At 37.7% G+C, this 22,024-nt stretch overlaps 1 long non-coding RNA gene across 1 annotated transcript in view; it reads left to right on the top strand.

Annotated features, from left to right (window-relative positions):
• Window positions 1–13,546, top strand: part of LOC149774589 (uncharacterized) — a 37,449-nt gene extending 23,903 nt beyond the window's left edge. Inside the window, exon 3 of the long non-coding RNA XR_016416783.1 lies at window positions 12,877–13,546. This is a non-coding gene — a long non-coding RNA (uncharacterized LOC149774589). The remainder of the gene's footprint in view (window positions 1–12,876) is intronic.
• Window positions 13,547–22,024: the final 8,478 nt, after the last annotated feature.

The raw sequence follows: 22,024 nt of genomic DNA, 5'->3' as shown, positions 1-22,024 counted from the left end.
GCAAATTTTACTAAATACTTAGATCCGATACCCCGATACCCTGAAGTCTAGGAGCACCAACCTGTGATCTTGGAGCCGCCTTTCCACCGTCTCCTTTCTTGCCACGGGCAGACACCAAAATTAACAGCATGCAGTGCACGTTCTTAATACTACTGGAAATTAAGTACCAACATATGAGTGTGTGATGGGTCCATTCCCATTCATACACGCCTAAATGCAGCTAAGTAGTAGCGACTGAATAGGTCGAGTGTGCGTTGGGTCTGTTCCCACTCGCCTTCAAGCCCTCCATTCAGACAGTTAGGGACTAATCTTAGTCCCACTGCCTGACGGCTTCAATCAAATAATAGTGCTCCGTGAGCACATAAAAGCCTGGGGGAACTGGCACTAATTCCTTTCCACAGGAGTAATTAAACAGCCTACCGTGTATGCATAAAACTGTGGTACATGCAAGACTCTGCGAAAACCTCTTAAATCTAAATTAACTAACTAACATTCGCGCCATCAGTTGATAGTTAACAGAGCAGCGAGCAACACGTAACATAAATCGAACTAGCGACGGATGTGATTCCCGCTCATGCCTTGAATGCACTGAGGGGCCCTGGCCTCTTATTATCAACAGGATGGAGTCTCAGAGCGCAGAGTAATCGTACTACTCTGCTTCTCATATGGGAATGCAACAACCTAGAAAAAGAAATCAATTTTCTGCCAAGGATACGTGGAGTTGGAAAAGTGAGGCAGCAGAGGGAACGTAACACGCACACCCAGCCAGCTAGCAGCCAACCTACCACGCTCCCTCAACAAGTCAAACCCCAGCAGTGGGTGGGCCATTTACATCAACCTCAAAGTCCAGGCCTATAACTCAGACTGCCCAGGACCCGGCGGACCATGTTCCAGCCCAAAAAACTAAGGAGAAGGAGACATTTGCCACCATTGTCTCAAAATCTCCTTAGAGTACAACAAACAGTAGTCAGCAGGGGAAGAGAAAACTGAAGGAGGCAGAAACGCACATGGTCACCAACACTAAGGAAGCTACCACAATGACTGAGAAACCACCACAGATGGTCATCAACACTAAGGAAGCTACCACAAGGACAGAGAAACCGCCACAGATGAAAGGAGATAAGCACTCAGAAGAGCCTATGGTAGTGGTGGAAGGAGGGAAGGATGAGGATAGTGAAGAAATAACGGTTGAACAATGCGCTACAATGTTGAGTTGCCAAGATACGTTAACTGATGCAAAAAAGGCTAAAAACCTAATCAGCTTTATTAAGTATATGGCCTGGAGATCACTTCAAACAAAGAAGAAACCCAATACTCAACAATGGCTATTTGCTCAACGCTTACTATCGCACTACCGGAAAGCCTATGACGACTGCCCACTTACTACCCTTGCGTTGTCAATTATCTGTGTGTACGAGGCATTTCCCACAGAAACATAAAGGAAAAACGTACAGCGGCTGAAACTTGGGATTACGAGAACCGCATGGGCACCTTCAGGTTGCTGACAAAAATAGCCCTTCTCAGGGCGCACAAATTGCCTCTTATTTTAAGGGAACCATTTTGGCTTGGTATCCCATTTTGATAAAACTATTTTTATACCAACTTGATCCATTGGATTGCCACATCGAAACTTAAAACTTTTATGACATAATAGTGACCAAACTTTTAAATGTCGCTTAGACATATTAGTTAAAGAGGACAATTATGACATTTATTATGTACAATAAGTACTAGAATTAGATAGATTTATTAAGAAGTAGGAAATTTGTTCGACTCGTTGGATTGATTTAATTGCAAAGGTGGCTAACTCATTATTGGTATTTTACTGTCCATTAGAATAACTGGATTAGATTTGAAATAAGTACGGTCAGGCGTTTCTGAAAGTACACGACATCCATGGACGGCTTGCCGAGTTCCTTGCCTTCCTTGACTCTCTCGGACATCGTACATTGACAGAGATGTGGAACCATTTCCATCCGTCAAAAAAAAAAAAGAAAAAAAAAAGTGTCCTAATGTGACGTCATCACTGCCGACCAATCGTAGCAGACTTTACTTACTGCTTAGGTTGACACCTGGAGCGTTCAATCGCAATTGAATACCAACTTTTTAATCATGAATGCGTGTTGGGTTCGTTCCCACTCATGACGGCCCTACATTCATGTCGCTAGGGACTAATTAGTCCCACGACCTGATGGCCAAATTAATCAGTGTTCTTTGAACACATAAATGCCTGGGGGATGAGGCACTAATTCCTTCCCCAGGAGTAATTAAACAGCCAGCTGTGCTGGCATAAATCGTGATGCATGCGCAATAGTGCGAAAATCACGTTAATTTGACAAACCAACCAAGCATTCGCGCCATTCAACATTGAATGAACTAAGATGGCAAGTAACCATCTTGATAAAATGAAGAAGCTGCAAGACGTTACGGATAATTTGGGAATGATAGAAGAAATGTTAGTCAAACTGGATGACGATTTTTATTCTTACAGTCCCCATCGAGTCAAGATGGAAATCAATAATCTAAGAAAATCAAATGACATGTTAAGGGAAATGATTAAAGAAGAAAAAGAGGAGAAGGATGATGAAGAGGATAGAATATGAATGAGGGAATGGAATGAAAAAATAGAAAAGGAAGAGGAGAATGAGAAGAGGAAGAGAAGAAGGAAAAACAGGAGGAAAAAAAGAAAACAACAGCAATAACGAAACGAAGAAGATGGTGGAGGAAAAGAAGAAACTAGAAGAAGACAAAAAACCAATGGCCTTTTTTCAGGGCCAGTCCACTGTCTCGAAAAGATATTTATTTTTATGAAGGCCTTAAATATTTTTTAGTGGATTTTATTGTTTAGGTGTGATAGCTTGTTCATCAATCTATGTATGTATGTTGTATGTGTTATATATGTTTATGTCCTGCCAGTCCCGTCCCGCCATGCGTTTTAGGTCCTCCCCTCCCCCGCTCTTTGGTCCAATTGAGGTCAGCCCCATGCCACATTGTTACAACGGTTCAGTACCTTGACGTCACCTCACCTGTTCCATTCCTATGTTTCCTATACAATAACCCCACTTTCCCTTGTCAATATATAGTCCCAATATTCCCCATGTTCAATTCCCCTTGTCGCTAAACGTTCCCAGGGTGATCAGAAAAGTCATGTCGCTAAACGTTCCCAAGGAGGTCTGTAAAGTATTTTCTCACTGTCGCTAAACTAACCTGTTTAAATATTAGTCTGGATTAATTCCCACCTGAAGCTTTTGTTACAGCATGCATGCACATCGCTCCTTCCAGCATAATTACTTTGAAGTAGTCGTTTGTTGAAGTTAAAAATTTAATATACCGAAATTGTCTAACTGTATTATTCATATTGAATTCTAATATTTGAAGACAGAATATGCATTACAAAAGAAACAATTCCTCGAGTATAACGCCTGGGTCAGTTTAAAGTGTGTGAGGTGTAGTTCCAATGAACGCACTAGGTCTTGTTATCCTATTCATTCCAACATATGGCCAGAAGTAGTTTACATTTTCCAGTTGTCCAACGTATTTTACATTCTCCTGTTGTCACTCATGATGTACTTGCCAGCAAAGCACTGATGTACAGAGAAGGAAAATGTAGAAGAAAGAAAAATATGAGAATGAATGAAAGAATATATGAATGCATGAAAAACCACAAATTGCACAGCTGTTTACAAATTAGGAACAGACTTTGTACGTCGAATGTTCCGTAACAGATAAAAAAATACAAAAAAAAATACAAAATATAAAAAATATAAAATTTATTATGGCTGTATAGGCTGATACGGTGGTCAAGGAATATGGACACTAATCAATGTCAGTGTCAACTAGGCATATACCCTTTAAACAACCTTTGCACTGAATCTTACGTTTATTCTAGAGCGGAGTGCAAATTTGATGCATTATATTATCACAAAATTAGTGTAATACAGATATATAATTTTACAACAGCAGTTTAACCCTGTTACAAAAATGATGGATTTTATTTTTCTTTTTTTCTTGGGATCTGTGATTCAAGGATTAGTCGAATTCACAATATTAGCTCGAGGCGAGACAGAACAAAGACAGAATGGTTGAGGCCCGAGAAGAAGGTAGCCAGTGTTTTAATTTTTTTTTCTTTCTTTTTTTTTGATCTGTGGCATAAATGGAGTGTCGGGTATAAGTCTAGTTCAGTGCAAAACCAAGTACATTATAACTTCCAACGATTGACCACTTTTGAAAGATAACTAGCATGTACTGAAGGGCCAGTTTACAGTCAGTGACCTGAAATGATTTATTAATGGATCTTGACCATCACATGAAACTTATAAGGTCATCCGTGCAACGACCATTTATAACCCTCTTAGTCTTAGTTCTCAAGTTACTGTACGTCTTTTAGAATGAGCTCTCCACATGGCAAGGCTGTCATTATAATTCTTGGTAGCCATTTGTAGACTTCACTCTTGAACTGTGAACTTATACAAGGTTAACTCTAAAACAAATGTGTCTCACGACTCCGTTAAAATAATCGCCTCTTCGTCTTTTAAACCAAAGGGCATAAAAAGGAAATACTTAGATATTTGCCCCAGGTCTATCACAATGAGACTTATAACTTTTTTAAGGTACACATGTATTTGCCTGTGCACATTAAACACATATTTGCCAATGAACGAAATATTGTTTCGTAAAAGTTATAAAAACACAACAAACTAAGGATGGTAATTGACCCATTTCCAGTTGTTTTGATGACATGTTGATGACTTTTTAGCTTTAACACCCAGTCTGCAAGAAGTCGCAAAGATTGAAATTTTTTTACCAATTAGTACACCTTAAGAGCTACCAGTCGTACATCGCCAGAAAGTGTACGACTGTCGCTATCGGTGCATTTGATCCTACACTCATATACGAGTCGTTATTTCTCTGTACCATAGGAAATAAACCTTGTATGTTTCGATAAGAACACATAATTGCGTGATATTTAGTTTCTATTTGAACAAAAAAATATTGTTTTAGACAAATGTCTCACTAATATTGTGTTAAAATACGCTTTTCAGCGAAAATTACGTAATTATGTGGATTTACATTTTTTCGTCCCTTCTATACATCATTGATTATAAGCATCAGCTGAAATGTGGAGATTATTTTGTTAATTTTAGTATTTTCTATTTGTCACAATCTGCTTTATATCCAACATATCTCTAAGAAACATTTTATGAATACGAACCATTTTCCTTTCACTGCCTCTATCTAACATAAAGACACGATTAGAGTATCGCTGCCCTACTGTATGGATTCGTCTTGAGCCATTTACTGGATAAATATTCCATTTTCTTCCACAGCTATAGACAAATCTCTGAACTACATTGAAATCTCTCAAAACAGAAACTTCATTATCTTTTCGGATTCCATTTCAACACTACAGTGTTACAGAACCTTACATTTGGCAATATCCCAGATCTTAAAGAAACATAATTCGCTCATTAAAATCTGGAACAAGTTGTATTCTCTACTGTTATCTGTCTTGTCCGATTGGTATTAACGGTACGATAAAGCTGCCAGAGCTACCTTCTTCTACCCGATTTCCGAATGAAAGATTATATATAGTAACTACAAATTATTACATAAGAGTGGTATAAAAATCGGCATATTTTATACAACTGACAAAATACATGGAATTGAAACTCCACAAAAATCTTCGGAACATCTGCCTGTCATCGGAAAGAGTCATCCTTCATATTAAAAAAATAGCAAAGATACACACACACACACACACACACACACACAAACATGCATACACTGCAGCAACAAGACGGATAATACACATTCCGAGGGTGTGATGTTTTGTTATGTTTATCCGTCTGAGGCTGCGGATTAAACTATTTAAACGTTTCTTATCAACTGGCAGCTCAGATAAGCTCTTTTCGTTCATATATCAATCCTGTTATTATTCGATCCATCAATCCATTCATCCTTGTACCATAATGTAAAAAGACAGAAAGACAGACGGATGGATGAATAGATACGTATTTCATACTGTCTGTATAAATATGCGAGTCCTCAACATGCAAACCTAATGATTTCTATAAATAGGCGTACGTATCGGTACATTCTGGCTAGATTTCTTTACCTACACCTGGGATCAAACCAAGATAAGTTATTAAATTGTCGTGTTTTGGCAAGCAAGTATAAATTTTATTGATATAGTAAGATAGTATTGTTTTCAGAATGAGAAGTGCAGAACTAATGCCATTTTATGGCGCATTGGTCATAAAGAGTAGTCATTGCTATTGTTAATTGATACAAAGATCATAATTCCCATACTAAAGCATACAAACACAGTATAGTAAATCATGTCTCATGGTATCATAAAAGAGATTCCCGTTTGTCGAGCCTTTGGCTGGAAAGGAAAGCGTTACCATTAAACGCAATCCGGCGAACGTTAACGCTGGCTTTAATCTAAGATATAGTCGGAATGACGGACGTACTAGCATGGGCTCGAACGCCGAAAGCGATGCACGTTATACACGGATCAGTTTTATATGTCCAGTGTGGAAATATAGGTTGTTTACGGGTCAGTTTTGTATGTCCAATGTGGAAATATAGGTTGTTTACGGGTCAGTTTTGTATGTCCAGTGTGAAAATATAGGTTACGTACGGGTCAGTTTTGTATGTCCAATGTGGAAATATAGGTTATGTACGGGTCAGTTTTGTATGTCCAATGTGGAAATATAGGTTATGTACGGGTCAGTTTTGTATGTCCAATGTGGAAATATAAGGTTATGTACGGGTCAATTTTATATGTCCAATGTGGAAATATAGGTTATGACTGTGGGTTAGATAAGAACATATTATAGCTGCATATCATACACTGAAATAAATGAGTCTTTAGAAATTTGTTTCGAGAAAAAGTAAAACAGTTTGACCTCAGTACATTTTTAATTTCTAGTGAAAACAAAACTCATGATATTTAGCGTTTACATCACATATAACTTCCACCATTACTTGAAAATACTAAATGATATTTAGCGTTTACATCACACATAACTTCCACCATTACTTGAAAATACTAAATGATATTTAGCGTTTACATCACACATAACTTCCACCATTACTTGAAAATACTAAATGATATTTAGCGTTTACATCAAACATAACTTCCACCATTGCTTGAAAATACTAATCTTGTTGCCACTTTTGTAGAAAGATAAACACAATTCCTGCCATTTATAATAAAAACTTCTCTTACAACATCAAAACACACGTCTTCCTTGGTTTGATTTATAGCGACCAATTTGTATCGTCCAACGGGACAATTAGGTCATTTCAGATTATACAATCATACAACTTTAACTCTGGGAAATCATACCCTTTAATGACAACAGTGTGGAGATTTAGGCTTAGTCATCATAAATGTGTTGAGTTCTACAATTATTATTAAATTACAAAGAGATGCTCCTCTGGGTATTCTATTATTACTCCCCCCCCTCTCTCTCTCTCTCTCTCTCTCTCTCTCTCTCTCTCTCTCTCTCTCTCTATATATATATATATATATATATATATATATATATATATATATATATATATATATGCGCTCATTTTTCCGTTAACTTTACATTGTCAGAATCGTGCAGTATTTTACGATCTTGAACTCGCGTGTAATTCATCTGTTCAAGACGTGCATATAGGAACTACTTTCAGTTGTAAACAATGGACTCAGACGCTAGCACTTTTGATTTATTTTATTTGTCTGTGGATGAAGTAAACTAACTGAATGAACATAAGCAGATGTTTCGTGGACTGCCACATATCAGCTGCTTTGGCACATACGGCATTAAACTTTTTGACACAATGTTTCGGATTTAGGCAAGCTATAGACGCCAGACAGGCTCCTTACATATAACATGCAAGTGACAAGGCATACACTGTCTTCTTTAGCTGGTAATAAGAATGGCCAAAAATATATTTACAGTTTTACAGCCTGAATTTGCTCAAAATGTACTTTCTTAATTTTGCTAATCCGAATTACATGAGCCATGTCATGGATTCGCAATCTTGATTACACATTTCGAAACTGCACTGAAATTTCGACTATATTCCAAGTGCAATTATATCCTCTTTACTGCATTCAAAATGAAATAAACATTAAATTCCATAGCGTCTTTGTGATAGTTACAATGCTTCCCACATTATGATTTCAAACATTCAATGGCAGAACAGAAAAAAAAAAAAAAACACTTGCAGATGTACACACTGCTCCGATGTATTTCATGTAGAATTGGCACATAAATCCAGTCCACAATCTCGAAATTTCGTAGAAACGACAAAAGAAAAGAAATTCTACTCATTCCAATCAAATGGAAAAGTTGTTTCAATGCGCATTCATTCATAATATGACTCCAAATTTTAATTTTAAGTAGATCAAAACGCCATTTTCTTTTGAAAGTTGTGTCTAGAACGCGACTAAGTTCAAATGTATCTGGGCAGAGTTATGTGTGTAGTAATAATGTTGTTGTCGTGTAATGATGAATCTTCGCTTGTGTATTTAGTTCGGAATACGGCATACATTCAGTTACTTTGTTTCGTGTAGTGTATTTTTTTAATACATAATTAAGCCTTAGGTAGAATAAGAAAATGAGCATATGCATGTAATAAAAATGTTACTGCATTTGTACGGGAAAATATGAACTCGATTTGTGATTTTGTGCTCTCTGCGTAGTGAATATGGTTTTCTTCAAATTGCTGCAACATTTACAGATTTTCGGTCCTTGTTTTCAGAATACATGTTTTGAGAGGTTTATGTTTTTATTCCATTTTATTTTATTAAAAGAATTACGTGACTTTCATTTATATGTTCGATTTGTGTTCCTAAAGCAACACTAGAAATAGTGTTTTGTTGAAATCAAATGACTGTATGACCTCTGATGTCATTGACATGTAGATTGCGAGAGTTGTGTAGTCACGTGACTAGGAATGCAACTGGCCAGATCTAGGTCAAATTTCAGCAACGATGTACTTTCGTCTCGTCTGTCAGCGGATTAAATGCAGGTATAGTTTGATGAAAGGTCGTCCAAGTTTGCTGGGCCGACTAGTATGCGGCTACCCCATGCAGACACCAATGGTGTTGGCGAATTCCAGCTTTTCGATACGGAATGGACTCTGACCCTACACCCTAAAGTAAATGTCCACATATCAAAAATGGGGTGGCAAGGGTCAGAGGAAACTCGGACTACCAAAGACATAACATTACAAAGTTGTGCAAAAATAACAGACCAATGGGTTCTTGTGTCTATCACATAGCGAACCAGTATGTTTTGATCTAATAGTTAAGTTGTAAACAAAGGACAAAAATACGGGTGTTCAGAAACCGCTATAATTTCATACATGTATAATAAAATGGACACCACGAAGCACTAATGTTGCATTACTGGAAGTTTCTACATATATAATAAAATGGATACACCGGAACATTAATACTGAACGATTAAAATTTCATACAGAAGCTATTTATTACTCAACCAGCTGGTGAATCAAATAAATGAACGCTGAAAACCAAGCATACAATGCCTAGACTCTACCACAGATCAGTCCTTGAGTCAATTAGCACTTAGCTGTCTCCATGACAATTGCTCCTTACCGGTTGCACATGGCTATAATGTTGGCCACAAACACGTGACTCTTGACACGTACTTTTATGACCTATAAATGTTAATATGATTGGCTCACCATTGCAAATTAGCGCTTTATTTGATATATATTATAACCAACTTGGGGGAGAGGGTCTAGGGATAAATACATTGTAAATGAATTTTACACCCTTTATCCTACCTCCTAGATTTATAACTTTAAATCGGCACCACAGAGTCATCATTTTAACGAAGTGCAATTAAATGCTAATAAATATCAATGCACACGATCCCTCTCGCAAAGAGGCTTGCAAAGTGAGCGAGTATGACGTAGATTATCAAAACAAATTGAAATGTTTCTATGTATTCTTCAAGGTGGTATACACAAGCAGGTATATAATAAAGAAGGGATTTAGGAATAACATTATGTGAAAGAAGAAGTAATTGCCTCAAGAAAACACTCGAAAGACAGAACCGTCATCATATATTGTGTTATTGGTATTGAGATTCTGGGGTATGGTTAATTTTAAGATCCTTAATTGGGATAGACCATATTAACACGACTACTGGATAGTTTCAACATCACTACTATCACATGGATCATCCCAACATCCCTACTACCGTATGGATTCATCATCAGGGACGTCATTTGGACGTCATGGGAGGGGGGCGCAACTTTCCCCATGAATTGGCATGCGCTGTAAAATGTAAAATTGCTGTTGCCTATATACGAAAATGAACAAGCCCGTCAATTTTTGCCCTCCCGCCCACTGAAAAAAGTTGAAATGACGTACCTGTTCAACATCCCTACTAGCGTATGGATCATTTCAACATGTCTACTAGCGTATGGATCATTTCAACATGTCTAATAGCGTATGGATCATCTCAACATGTCTACTAGCGTACGGGTCATCACAACATGTCTACTAACGTATGGGTCATCACAACATTCCTGCTAGAGTAAAGATCATATCCGCATCTCTACCGGTGTGAGTGCGTGCATGCGCGCGCGCGCTCGTCTGTTTGTATGTGTGTGTAATTTGGATTTTTAACGTAGCTTTAAAACATTTCAGTCATATCGCTACCATGTCTGCAGTGTGGCAATTTATAATGATGTCTAGCACTGGGGAATCATGCCGCAGACACGTAGCATGATGTCCCACTGATTCACATTTTCCTGACAGCAGGCCGGCCAGTTCTAACACTAATTTCTTAATGATGAGCGCCTAGCGAGGCGTCTGTTAGTACCATTTTTAAATGTCTTTGTTATGACTCGGTGGGGGTTTAAACCAGCGACCTCCCGCATCCGATGCCTCCGATGCAGACGCTCTAACCACTATACCAATGGAGCGGTTTACCGGCGAATACATCATCTTCACATTCTTACTGTCGTATGGATCATCTCAACATCTCTACTGGCCTATGGATCAACATCCGGACTAACGCATTGATAATCTCAACATCCCTACTGGCGTATGGATCATCTCAGCATCCTTAATGTGATATCAATCATCTCAAGATCCCTACTGAAGCATTGATAAATGCAAGACCAACCTAGGGTATGAGTATAAACATGTATGACAAGCGAGCAAGGAACGATGAATCAAGACAAAAATTAATAGTTGAAAAATAGTTAAAATGATGTCGACTAAAGGTTTTACGCCTTCAGCCTAGTGCTCGTTACACATCAAGTACCGAGGACGCTTGCACGAGATTGTGAAAGGGTCTATTGACTGTAAAGGAGTCTCATTACTTGTAGCCTACAGGTCAGTGCACCAAGGGATCAATAAGGGTTGATAACAAAATTTCATCCACTAGACAAATCCGAGCTCATGTTTTCAAACTCGGCTATAACGATAAAACACATAATAATCTACATGTATGTACACCGTACCTTGAAGAGTAACTGTTAATGGTTTAGTGTTACACACACCACATCTTTGAAAGTAATTTTGATAACATTTCTAGCCGATTGTACTAGAAGTTAATCTGTTACTATAGTTACGTACAGTAAAGACTTTAATTTATACTAAATGGGATAAGAGGGTCTACAGCACGTGCACATAACGCAGGTACCGACACTGAAAGTTCGTACAAATCGACAACACGATAAAAGACGAAAGTCGTATAATTTACTTAATAAAATCTTTTCACACATTTTAATTAGGCTGAGAAGGAAAAAAAGCCAATTCAAAACAATATATGCCTTATTGTTTAAGGGAGAGATGTTAGCAACCTCAGACGGTCATTGAATTAGATGCTAATTTAGTAGATAATGCGCCTTTGTGTAGGCTTTCTTCTTATAAAGAGTGCTTCTTTTTTAAAAGGACAAAGTAGGGACTTGTATTGAAATTAACCATGAATAAGTCTGTCCTTTGTTAACACTTTTTGAAATGTTGATTAATTAGAATGGTGGAAAATGTTTCAAACGTAACTAGTGTAACTGCAATGGCTGGTAACGCAAATCGCTATGTATTTTACTGCCTTTCCCACTCTTTTCCCACTGTATATATATATATATATAACTGAAATTTTGACACATCTGACCTTTGAAATACACCTCTCTTTTGACCCTTCTCGGACATAATGGCATCCGTCTTGCAGATGGTTAATCCAAGTACAATATTACCATACAGTTTTGTAAATTACCAACCAAGCAGCTTAGGAGATCTGACAAAGACATACAGCCAGACAGATTGAAGGCTTTACAATGTACACCACTAAAGTGTGGGAATATATACCTTTACTGCATGCGTACTTTCCTTTGCATTCCTTTTTGTCTTTGAATTCCTTTTGTATGAGAGACACTCATTGGACCTAATATCATTTTATTATTTGAACACACTTCTAAGGCCTAATGTAAAGTTAACTATGTGAGATGATTATCTAAATTAAAACCAGAGCAGATAATTGAAAGAAACTGCTGTTTTACTGCCCTATTTTAGTTTTTTTCAAGCTAAGGTATATAAATCCTCAGGAAAAATATTCCATTTTATGCTGCACGAGTTATCTACCCTACAATATAACTGACACTATCACGCATTTGATCTTCGAATACGGTGATAATAATAATTTTACCGTAAAAAGCCACTATTTTAGTGTACAAATTGATCATTTTATATGTTGTTCTTTCTGTTGCCCCGTCTGTCTGTCTGTCCTTCCATCTATCTGTCTAATCGTCTATATGTATTTCTGTATATCTGTCTTGTATAACGAGATAGCATACAACTTCGGTTTATTTATTTATTTATTATTACTCTTTCAGTAAATGGAAAAGAGAGGACGATAGACCGGGAAAGGGAAAGAAAAAACTTGGATCAACGGCAATAAAGAAAATACAACACCAAGCAATGTCGTTCTACAACACATCCATTGGGTTCTATATAGTTAAGAAATAACAACGAAAGTCTGGGTAGGGCCCCGAGTGGCTGAGTTGTCTAAAGCGCTCTCCGTTACGGATCACTGCCATTTCATCTCGGTCTGCGTGGGTTCGAGTCTCGGATTCGGGTTATGTGGGTATGTAAGAAAGCTTGCCGGGTTCTTCCTCCTCCATTAATACTAGCCGCCATGTATAGCCTATCGTGTACTGAAAAATGGCGTTAAACCCTACAACAACAACGAAAGTCTGGGTAGAACACGGCTATAATACATATAGAAAGGAATGGATAACACGTTGCAAATATCTGACACTCTTCGTTTGTTGGAAGCAGTTAAAAACTGTTCAGGCATTCCTTTCCGTGCTTCTTTTTCTTTGTTGTCTTGTATGTGATATATGTTTCTCTGTAGCTACCTTAAAATCAGAGCTACCTATGTCATTTGATCGTTTTTATTATTCTGTGCTTGTTAAGCTTGTACTGTGTAGTCTTCCCTTGTAAAAGGCCTCTGAAAATAAAAAAGAGCTAAGGCTAGTTTTCCTAGCTGTTAGACCTTTTTGTAAAAGCCATAAATACTTACTGCCTAACTCAATGCATTCCTTCTTTACCTCATGTGTCATTAAATTACTTTCTTTTTGGACTTACTTCAGTATTATTATTCCATGCTATTTGTCCTTAACATTAGCGTACCATACTCATAAATAGAAGGCCCAAGATTCGAATCCTAACTAAGGCAGGTCAGATCAGTCGCCGTGGTGTGACTTTGACACACTAGATCCTTTCACGTGTTGATATGACGTCAAACATTATTAACCCAATCCAGCGTGTAATTATTTCGTATATCCTTTTTTAAAAATTATGTTGTAAAAACGGATATAATCGCCGAAATAACTGAAGCAAAATGGTAGATTCATTAGTGTATTTTAATGTTTCACTATTTATACATTTGCTTTACAAATTATTTGTATCTTACACATTTCCCTTTAAGTGCACATAGCTAATCGTGTGACAGTATAAGGGAGATAAATGGCCTAGGAATGGAGCACTAACATTTTGATTTTCTAAGCAGGAAATTGCTAGCATTTATGCATCTTAATTTGAAAAATTAATGCTTCAGTTGAGATAGATATCAAGATGCTAATTCAATTTTTGTAACAACACTAAAGTAACAAAAAGTGATAAATGAAAAATATTTTGTTTCTTGAAGCAATTACAACAGCATTTGAACAAATTATTTTTTCCGTACCCACTGCTGTAGCCAATCAACAATTCGTTCATTGACGGTACCCACTGCTGTAGCCAATCAACAATTCGTTCATTGACGGTACCCACTGCTGTAGCCAATCAACAATTCGTTCATTGACGGTACCCACTGCTGTAGCCAATCAACAATTCGTTCATTGACGGTACCCATTGCTGTAGCCAATCAACACTTCGTTCATTGACGGTACCCACTGCTGTAGCCAATCAACAATTCGTTCATTGACGGTACCCACTGCTGTAGCCAATCAACAATTCGTTCATTGACGGTACCCACTGCTGTAGCCAATCAACAATTCGTTCACTGACGGTACCCATTCCTGTAGCCAATCAATAATTCGTTCATTGACGGTACCCACTGCTGTAGCAAATGAACAATTCGTTCATTGACGGTACCCACTGCTGTAGCCAATCAACAATTCGTTCATTGACGGTACCCACTGCTGTAGCCAATCAACAATTCGTTCATTGACGGTACCCATTGCTGTAGCAAATGAACAATTCGTTCATTGACGGTACCCACTGCTGTAGCCAATCAACAATTCGTTCATTGACGGTACCCACTGCTGTAGTCAATCAACAGTTAGTTCATTGACGGTACCCACTGCTGTAGCAAATGAACAATTCGTTCATTGACGGTACCCATTGCTGTAGCAAATGAACAATTCGTTCATTGACGGTACTTATTGCTGTAGCCAATCAACAATTCGTTCATTGACGGTACCCATTGCTGTAGCAAATGAACAATTCGTTCACTGACAGTACCCACTGCTGCAGCAAATGAACAGTTATTTCATTAACGATACGCAATGATGCATCAAAACGAACAGAGTACAACTGGAGACATTAGTGATTTACATAACATTTTCATTGTCACACACATATGTTTATAGTTTTGAGCGCAATACTGACAATTGGGTTACAAGGCGAAATATAATGTTAAAAATGTCCAAAGGTTAAACATACATATCTACTGACCATCACTTGCACCTACTGACAAGCACCCATACATACTGATCAACAAATACAGCTGGTGACCATCACGCACACCTTGTGACCAACACATGAAACTACTGACCAGCACCCATAATTACAAACCAACGCACCACCTAACTAACTAGCGCCCATATCTACTAACCAATACATACCTTGAGTCTCACAAAAGTAGGATGTAAAAGAATGGGCGCCTAACAGAAACTAGACCTCTTAGAAACAAAACTACAATCCCTACCGCCTATATCCCACGTACTTTCCATAAATTCGCCTAAACAAAAACTAAAAATTACATACCACTCTCATACTCCCCCATAATCCTACTAAAAGCCAAATTGAAGTGACCGTAGAGAAAAGGATAGGAATAGTCACATATGCATACACATATAGTTCATACGCATAAACTCGCAGGATGTAAGAAAAGAGGGGTAGGAATGATGTTGGTGCGCTTTTATTGCATCACTCTCCTTTATGAGACACACGTCCAGAACTGGCTGCCACAGACAGGATATCATAGACTGCAGTTTTCTCTATGCCAAGGATCACCAGAAACGGACAGGGAAACGTGGGTCTGGTTAGCTTCCCTGTCCCAATTTTGCACTTGCGTTATTTTTCTCCACATTTGCAAAAGTCAACAGTTAGCCTTTCTGAGCCAAATGTCGGTAATTCACCTCATGCAATACAAAACACGGCCAAAAATACCTTATACAACGAATTATTCCTATCCCAACTTTCTCAGCACATATTCCTAAAAAGATCAAGAGAATCCACATTGTTAGTAAATGAAAGAGGGTCAATTCTATGAAAGTAATCTGTGATATCATACATTCCCGTGAATGCTGTATGTTATAGCGTCTGCTCCTAGAAATTGTCTCATTACTCTATTTGAGAAACATCTTCCCAAAACCAGTTCCTCGCAGTTGGCAAATAATCATTTAAATCTACCAAAGCTATAAATGGAGACACAAATGCAAATAACAAATAACCTAGTTTTTTTTTACAATATCAATTGTAACCGGTGACACGGACGTCGCTTGCAAAATAATTGTGTTACGCCTATATAATTGATAAATGAATATGTGCTGATTTGGAAATTCTCTTCATCATCATCATTTAAATTATAGACGTTTTCGCCCATACAAGCATGTACGTCTGCTTAATGTCCATAAGCGGACTCTTTAACTGATCCCGGGAGAAGGAATTAGAGCCTTATCCCCCAGGCATTACTGTGCATAAACTGCACTATTTAATTGAGCCGTCTGGTCTTGGGTCAATATGACTTGCTTTATAGACCCTAGCGACCTGAATGTAAGGCTATACTCAAGTGGAGATATGCCCAGCACACACTCGAGTTAAAGGTTGCAATTCAGTCAACCAAGCAGTATGTGACGCCATTAGCGATTGGTCGCCACTATGACGTCACATCGGGACACCTAGGTTTTTATTCCCATGTTTTAGGGTTAATTAATTGTTCATGAAGAGAGGATAAAGTGCCTCTACCATCATGTATTTAATATCTGTTATGCACGTTTATTAATTTAATGTCCGGCGGTGGCGAGGAGGAAGGTTTGGTCAGGGAGGAGCCTGCTCACTAGAAAGGCACCTTGGTTTATCCAGGGTATACATTTTTTAATTCCCTTGCCAAAAGTTTAATGAGTTGTCGTCTTGACGGATTTTTGGAGATACATTCTGTGCCGGTTTTTTTTTTTAAAGATAGTACCGGACCAGTGACCACTTAGTGATAGCCTGAAGGGTTATTTAAACTTTATCTATTGAGTCTGATTTGAGTGGGTTAGTTCTTGGTTTGGGTTCACCCTTTTGTGTATGGTTATTTCAACTTTCCTAGGCTTGACAGTGCGCCGCTTTGTGCAGCTGGGCCTGATGGTCCTTGGGGTTTGGATCACCTCATGTATTCTTAAGTTTAGGGTCCTAACTAATTTCGCTAGGTATTTGGTTGCCGCATTGTGCAGCAGGGCATGACGGTCCTTGGAGTTCGGGCCACATTATAGGTATTAATTTTAGGTTTATAGTAAGTTCTCCTATCCTGATAGACTTTGCCGCCTTCAGCAGCGGGGCATAATGGTCTTGGGTATTATAGACCATCTTAAATATTCTAGTTTTTCGGGTCTTTTTCTGGGTGTTCTGCTTGTTTTAGTGCCTCAAAGTGTGGCTTTGCATTAGTGCAGTTGCGTTTGTTGTACTACATATAATCTGCGGTCACCTTGCGCTAGGAAAAGATGTTAGTAGGATTGTGGTGCCCTAGAAAAATAATTAATTATTTTTTTAAAGAAAGAAACAAAAATACAAGAACATAATCTTATTTTTACATTTAGATTAAGGGTTATTTCAGTTTTTTTGGTGTTTCTATTTTTGTGGGTTTAGGGTTGGGCTAAGTACTTGATAATCTATCTTTATGTTTGATTTATATTTCTAGTTTTTGGAATGAAGCTATTAGTACGTTCTTATTTTATTTTCAGGCTATTTGATTAAGACAGATATCTTTGTCGAATACTCGGGTCGCTAAGACATGTCAAAACATCTGATCTTATTTATTCCCTAATTTTAAGTTTATAGCCTGTCTACTAGTTATGATAATTGTTCCTATGTTGTTTTATTTATGTGACGTTATTTTATTTTCAGGCTAAATCTATTTTGAGAAGACATATATTTTTGCCGAATAACTCGGGTAGCTAAGACTTGTCAAATACATATGTTCTTATGTATTCCCTAATTTTAAGTTTGTTAGCCTGTCTACTAGTTTTGGTAGGTTTGGACTTATTTTGTTTTGATTATTATCCTAGCATGTGATAGAGTTCTTTATGTGATGTCATTTTCAGACTAAATCTATTTTGATAAGACAGATATCTTTGCCAAATACTCGGGTCGCTAAGACATATCAAATACATCTGGTCTTATTGTTCCTTATATTTAGTTTGTCAACCTGTCCCCTAGTTGTAATTAATTGAATGGTATTTATTTATTGTTTAGCGGGTCATACACGTTTGTTCAAATCCCCCCTTTTTCGCAATGTCGTTGAGGAAGTTTATAATATTTTTGTAAGTAATGTCCTTATTTAAGTTTTGTTCTTTGAGGAAATATGGATAGGTGGGTGGGGACCCTATTTTATGTTGATTAGTCCTAGACCTAGTTATCTGGGTTCCATACTTATGGCAGGTGTTACAAACATGTCCTACATCTTCTTGGAGTGGACAGTGTGGGCATTTGCCATTTGAGTTTATGTTGATTGTCAAATATTTCCCAAAGCTGCTGGCTAATTTAGTTTTGCCTATTAGTATCCTATTGATAAGTTTTTTTATCCTGACTTCTAACGAGTTGTGGTGGGTTGGTATGTCTTGCGACCTTAATTAAGTATAGAGTATAGCTTGAATCCCTTTTTGCTGCTATCCCATTGTTGTTGTCATTTATTGTCGATTTTAATTCTGATGATGCTATACAGTTCTTGGACGTTGTAGTATAATACTATGGAGTCAGGTTTATGGAGACATTATTTAGCTATTTGGTCTGCTTTATCGTTACCTGCTAGTCCGATATGGGAGGTCACCGACATGAACTCTATTATATGTTTGTTATTTAGCAGTTGTTTAATTATGTGGTTGGTTTCCTTCAGGGAGTTGCTTCTTGTGATAGAGTGGTTTGATTTAATCGAGTTGATGACGCTAAGGGTGTCGCTAATGATAACTGCTTGTCTAGTGTTTGTTAGTTGGATCCATTTTAGAGCTTCAATAATGACCCAGAATTTGGCTGTATAAATGGAGCAGGTGTCGGGTTATTTAGCTCCGAATTCTGTGTTGGTTTCAGTGATTACTATCGCCGCAGCATTTTGTACGATTTTGTAATTTTTGAGCCATCAGTGTATATCTTGGTGTACCCTATGTATTTTTCTTTTAGTTTGGCTAATATTTTTGTCCTTATGTCATGTACCTGTTTTCTTTGTTGCCATAAGTAAGTACTATCCTGTTACAATTAGAGTTACCTCCCGTCCATGGTGTTGTGTCGGGGTAACTGTATTGTTCAGCTTGTAGAGTGGGTAGGATAAGATCTTTAGTTAGTTCATAAATTTATTTTGCACCGGATGGTTGTGGTTTCAGTTTTTTTAATGAAAGGGATATTGCTTTGTTGGATAATTTTCCTGGTGGGGTGGCATGTTTTGTGGCTCGAAACTCGTGCGGCATATCTTAATATGCTTTCGTTTCTTCTTAGTTGCAGTGGTAGTTCTCCTGTTAGTTTTTGGAGCTCTTTAAGGGAGGTTGAGTTTAGTGCTCCAGTGCAAATGATTAGTGCCTTATGTTGTATGGAATCTAGTTTACTAAGCTATGGTTGGTTAGCTGATGCATAGACTTGGCATCCGTAATCTATTTTTGCTCTTATAAGTGACATATATTTCAGGTGGGTTAAAAGCGTTTCTTGGTTGGCCCCCTTGAGGTTTCTGAATAGACTTAAATCATCTTTACATTTTAGGGTGAGCTCTTTAATGTGGTGTTTCCATGTTAGGTTTTCGTCAAGGAATATTCCTAGGAATTTGGCTATTTTCACAAATTTTATTATTTTCCCTTGTATGTGCAGTTGTTTAGGGTATTCTATGGTATTTCTGTTGTGTGGCGAGAACATAATGGCTTCTGTTTTAGTGTTGGATATTTTAAAACCCTTGGTTGGATTGCCTGCTTTCCAAATCCCCCTATCGTCAGCAAATTGGGATAGATCTAACTTATTTTTGGTAATTATAGTGTCAAGGTCGTTTACAATGATGTCGAATAAAGTGGGATTAAGCACACTACCTTTTGGCGTACCGTTTTTTAGGTTTATATATATATATATATATATATATATATATATATATATATATATATATATATATATATATATATATATATATATCTGATATTGATCCCCTACTTTTGTCAGTATCTTCCGATCTGTTAGGAAATCTGCTATCCAGTTATGTATGCGGCCAGTTATTTCGTATAGATTAAGTTTCGCAATAAGACCTTTTGTCCAGACCAAATCGAATGCTTTTTCTAGATCGAGAAATACTGCGATTAGATGACTATTGCATTTGCGTTTTGCATTAAATGCTAGCTTGATGCTTGCTTCGAGTCTGAACAATTGGTACAGGGTGGATCTTTTGTTGCGAAAGCCGCTTTGTGTTTCTGCACTGTAGTTGCTGCTTTCTAGATGGTATTTTAGTCTGTCATTAATCATCGTTTCCGTTATTTTGCATATGTTATCAGTTAGAGATATGGGTCTATATGCATTGATGTCATGTGGGGTTTTTCTAACTTTTGGGTAGTTGGCCCTTCCGCCAGCTATTATTAAGTAGATCCTGTATGATTTCGGTTATGTTTTCCGGGATGTATTTATATATTTCATAGCCAAGTTGGTCTTCTCCGGGTGAGGTTGCCTTTTTCTTAGCAAGTGCAGCTATCCATTCTGCTATTGTGAAGTCCTCATTTAATTTAGATTGCTTGGATGCTCGGTCGGAGAAGAGGTTTGGATACTTTTGTTCTATATTTTGGCGGTGCTCTTGGAATATTTGGGTATGGTTGGACTTGCTGTTCATGCTTGCAAAGTGTGATGCCAAGCAGTTTGCCTTTTCTTTGTTGGTTAGATTTCCAGTCAGTTTGGGAGTTGGTTGCTTGCTTTTCCCCTTTATTGCTTTTATCCTCGAGACAGAACTAAGACTGGTAATTCATTTGCAGGCAGTGAAAACAGAGTAAATGGTCACGATCACGTTGTCGTTGAGAAGTAATCACTCGATTAAAAGCAAGTGTTTTGGAAATCACGCCCCAGTCTTAAACCATTTTTTGGAAGATAGAAAATAGATTTTTCAAACCTTGAAATATTGATACATAAAAAGAATAATTTGTGTTTTGATACATTTTATTTGCTCATGAAGCATACAAACCCTTTGTACAATAGTAATAGCCGAATACTAAAAAAAGAATAAATCGTCTTGATGTCCATTATATTTTGGACACACACACACACACACACACACACACACACAAACAACAACAACAACAACCTTCGAATTATTTCAAAAAGAGTCTTGTAATATCAATCCATGAGTGCTTATGTGTCAATTATATTACACGAAACATGTAACACAGAACACAGTCAACGGCCCTAATTGTGACTCAACGAAACATGTAACATAGAACACAGTCAACGGTCCTAATTGTGACTCAACGAAACATCTAACATAGAACACAGTCAACGGCCCTAATTGTGACTCAACGAAACATCTAACACAGAACATAGTCAACGGCCCTAATTGTGACTCAACGAAACATCTAACATAGAACATAGTCAACGGTCCTATTTGTGACTCAACGAAACATCTAACATAGAACATAGTCAACGGCCCTAATTGTGACTCAACGAAACATCTAACACAGAACATAGTCAACGGCCCTAATTGTGACTCAACGAAACATCTAACATAGAACACAGTCAACGGCCCTAATTGTGACTCAACGAAACATCTAACACAGAACATAGTCAACGGCCCTAATTGTGACTCAACGAAACATCTAACATAGAACATAGTCAACGGCCCTAATTGTGACTCAACGAAACATCTAACACAGAACATAGTCAACGGCCCTAATTGTGACTCAACGAAACATCTAACATAGAACATAGTCAACGGCCCTAATTGTGACTCAACGAAACATCTAACATAGAACATAGTCAACGGCCCTAATTGTGACTCAACGAAACATCTAACATAGAACATGGTCAACAGCCCTAATTGTGACTCAACGA

This window comes from Sinohyriopsis cumingii, unplaced genomic scaffold, assembly GCF_028554795.1.
Source record: "Sinohyriopsis cumingii isolate HCF-2022 unplaced genomic scaffold, ASM2855479v2 utg000198l, whole genome shotgun sequence".
Lineage (NCBI taxonomy): Eukaryota > Metazoa > Mollusca > Bivalvia > Unionida > Unionidae > Sinohyriopsis > Sinohyriopsis cumingii.
This window is presented reverse-complemented; position numbering and strand designations above follow the sequence as displayed.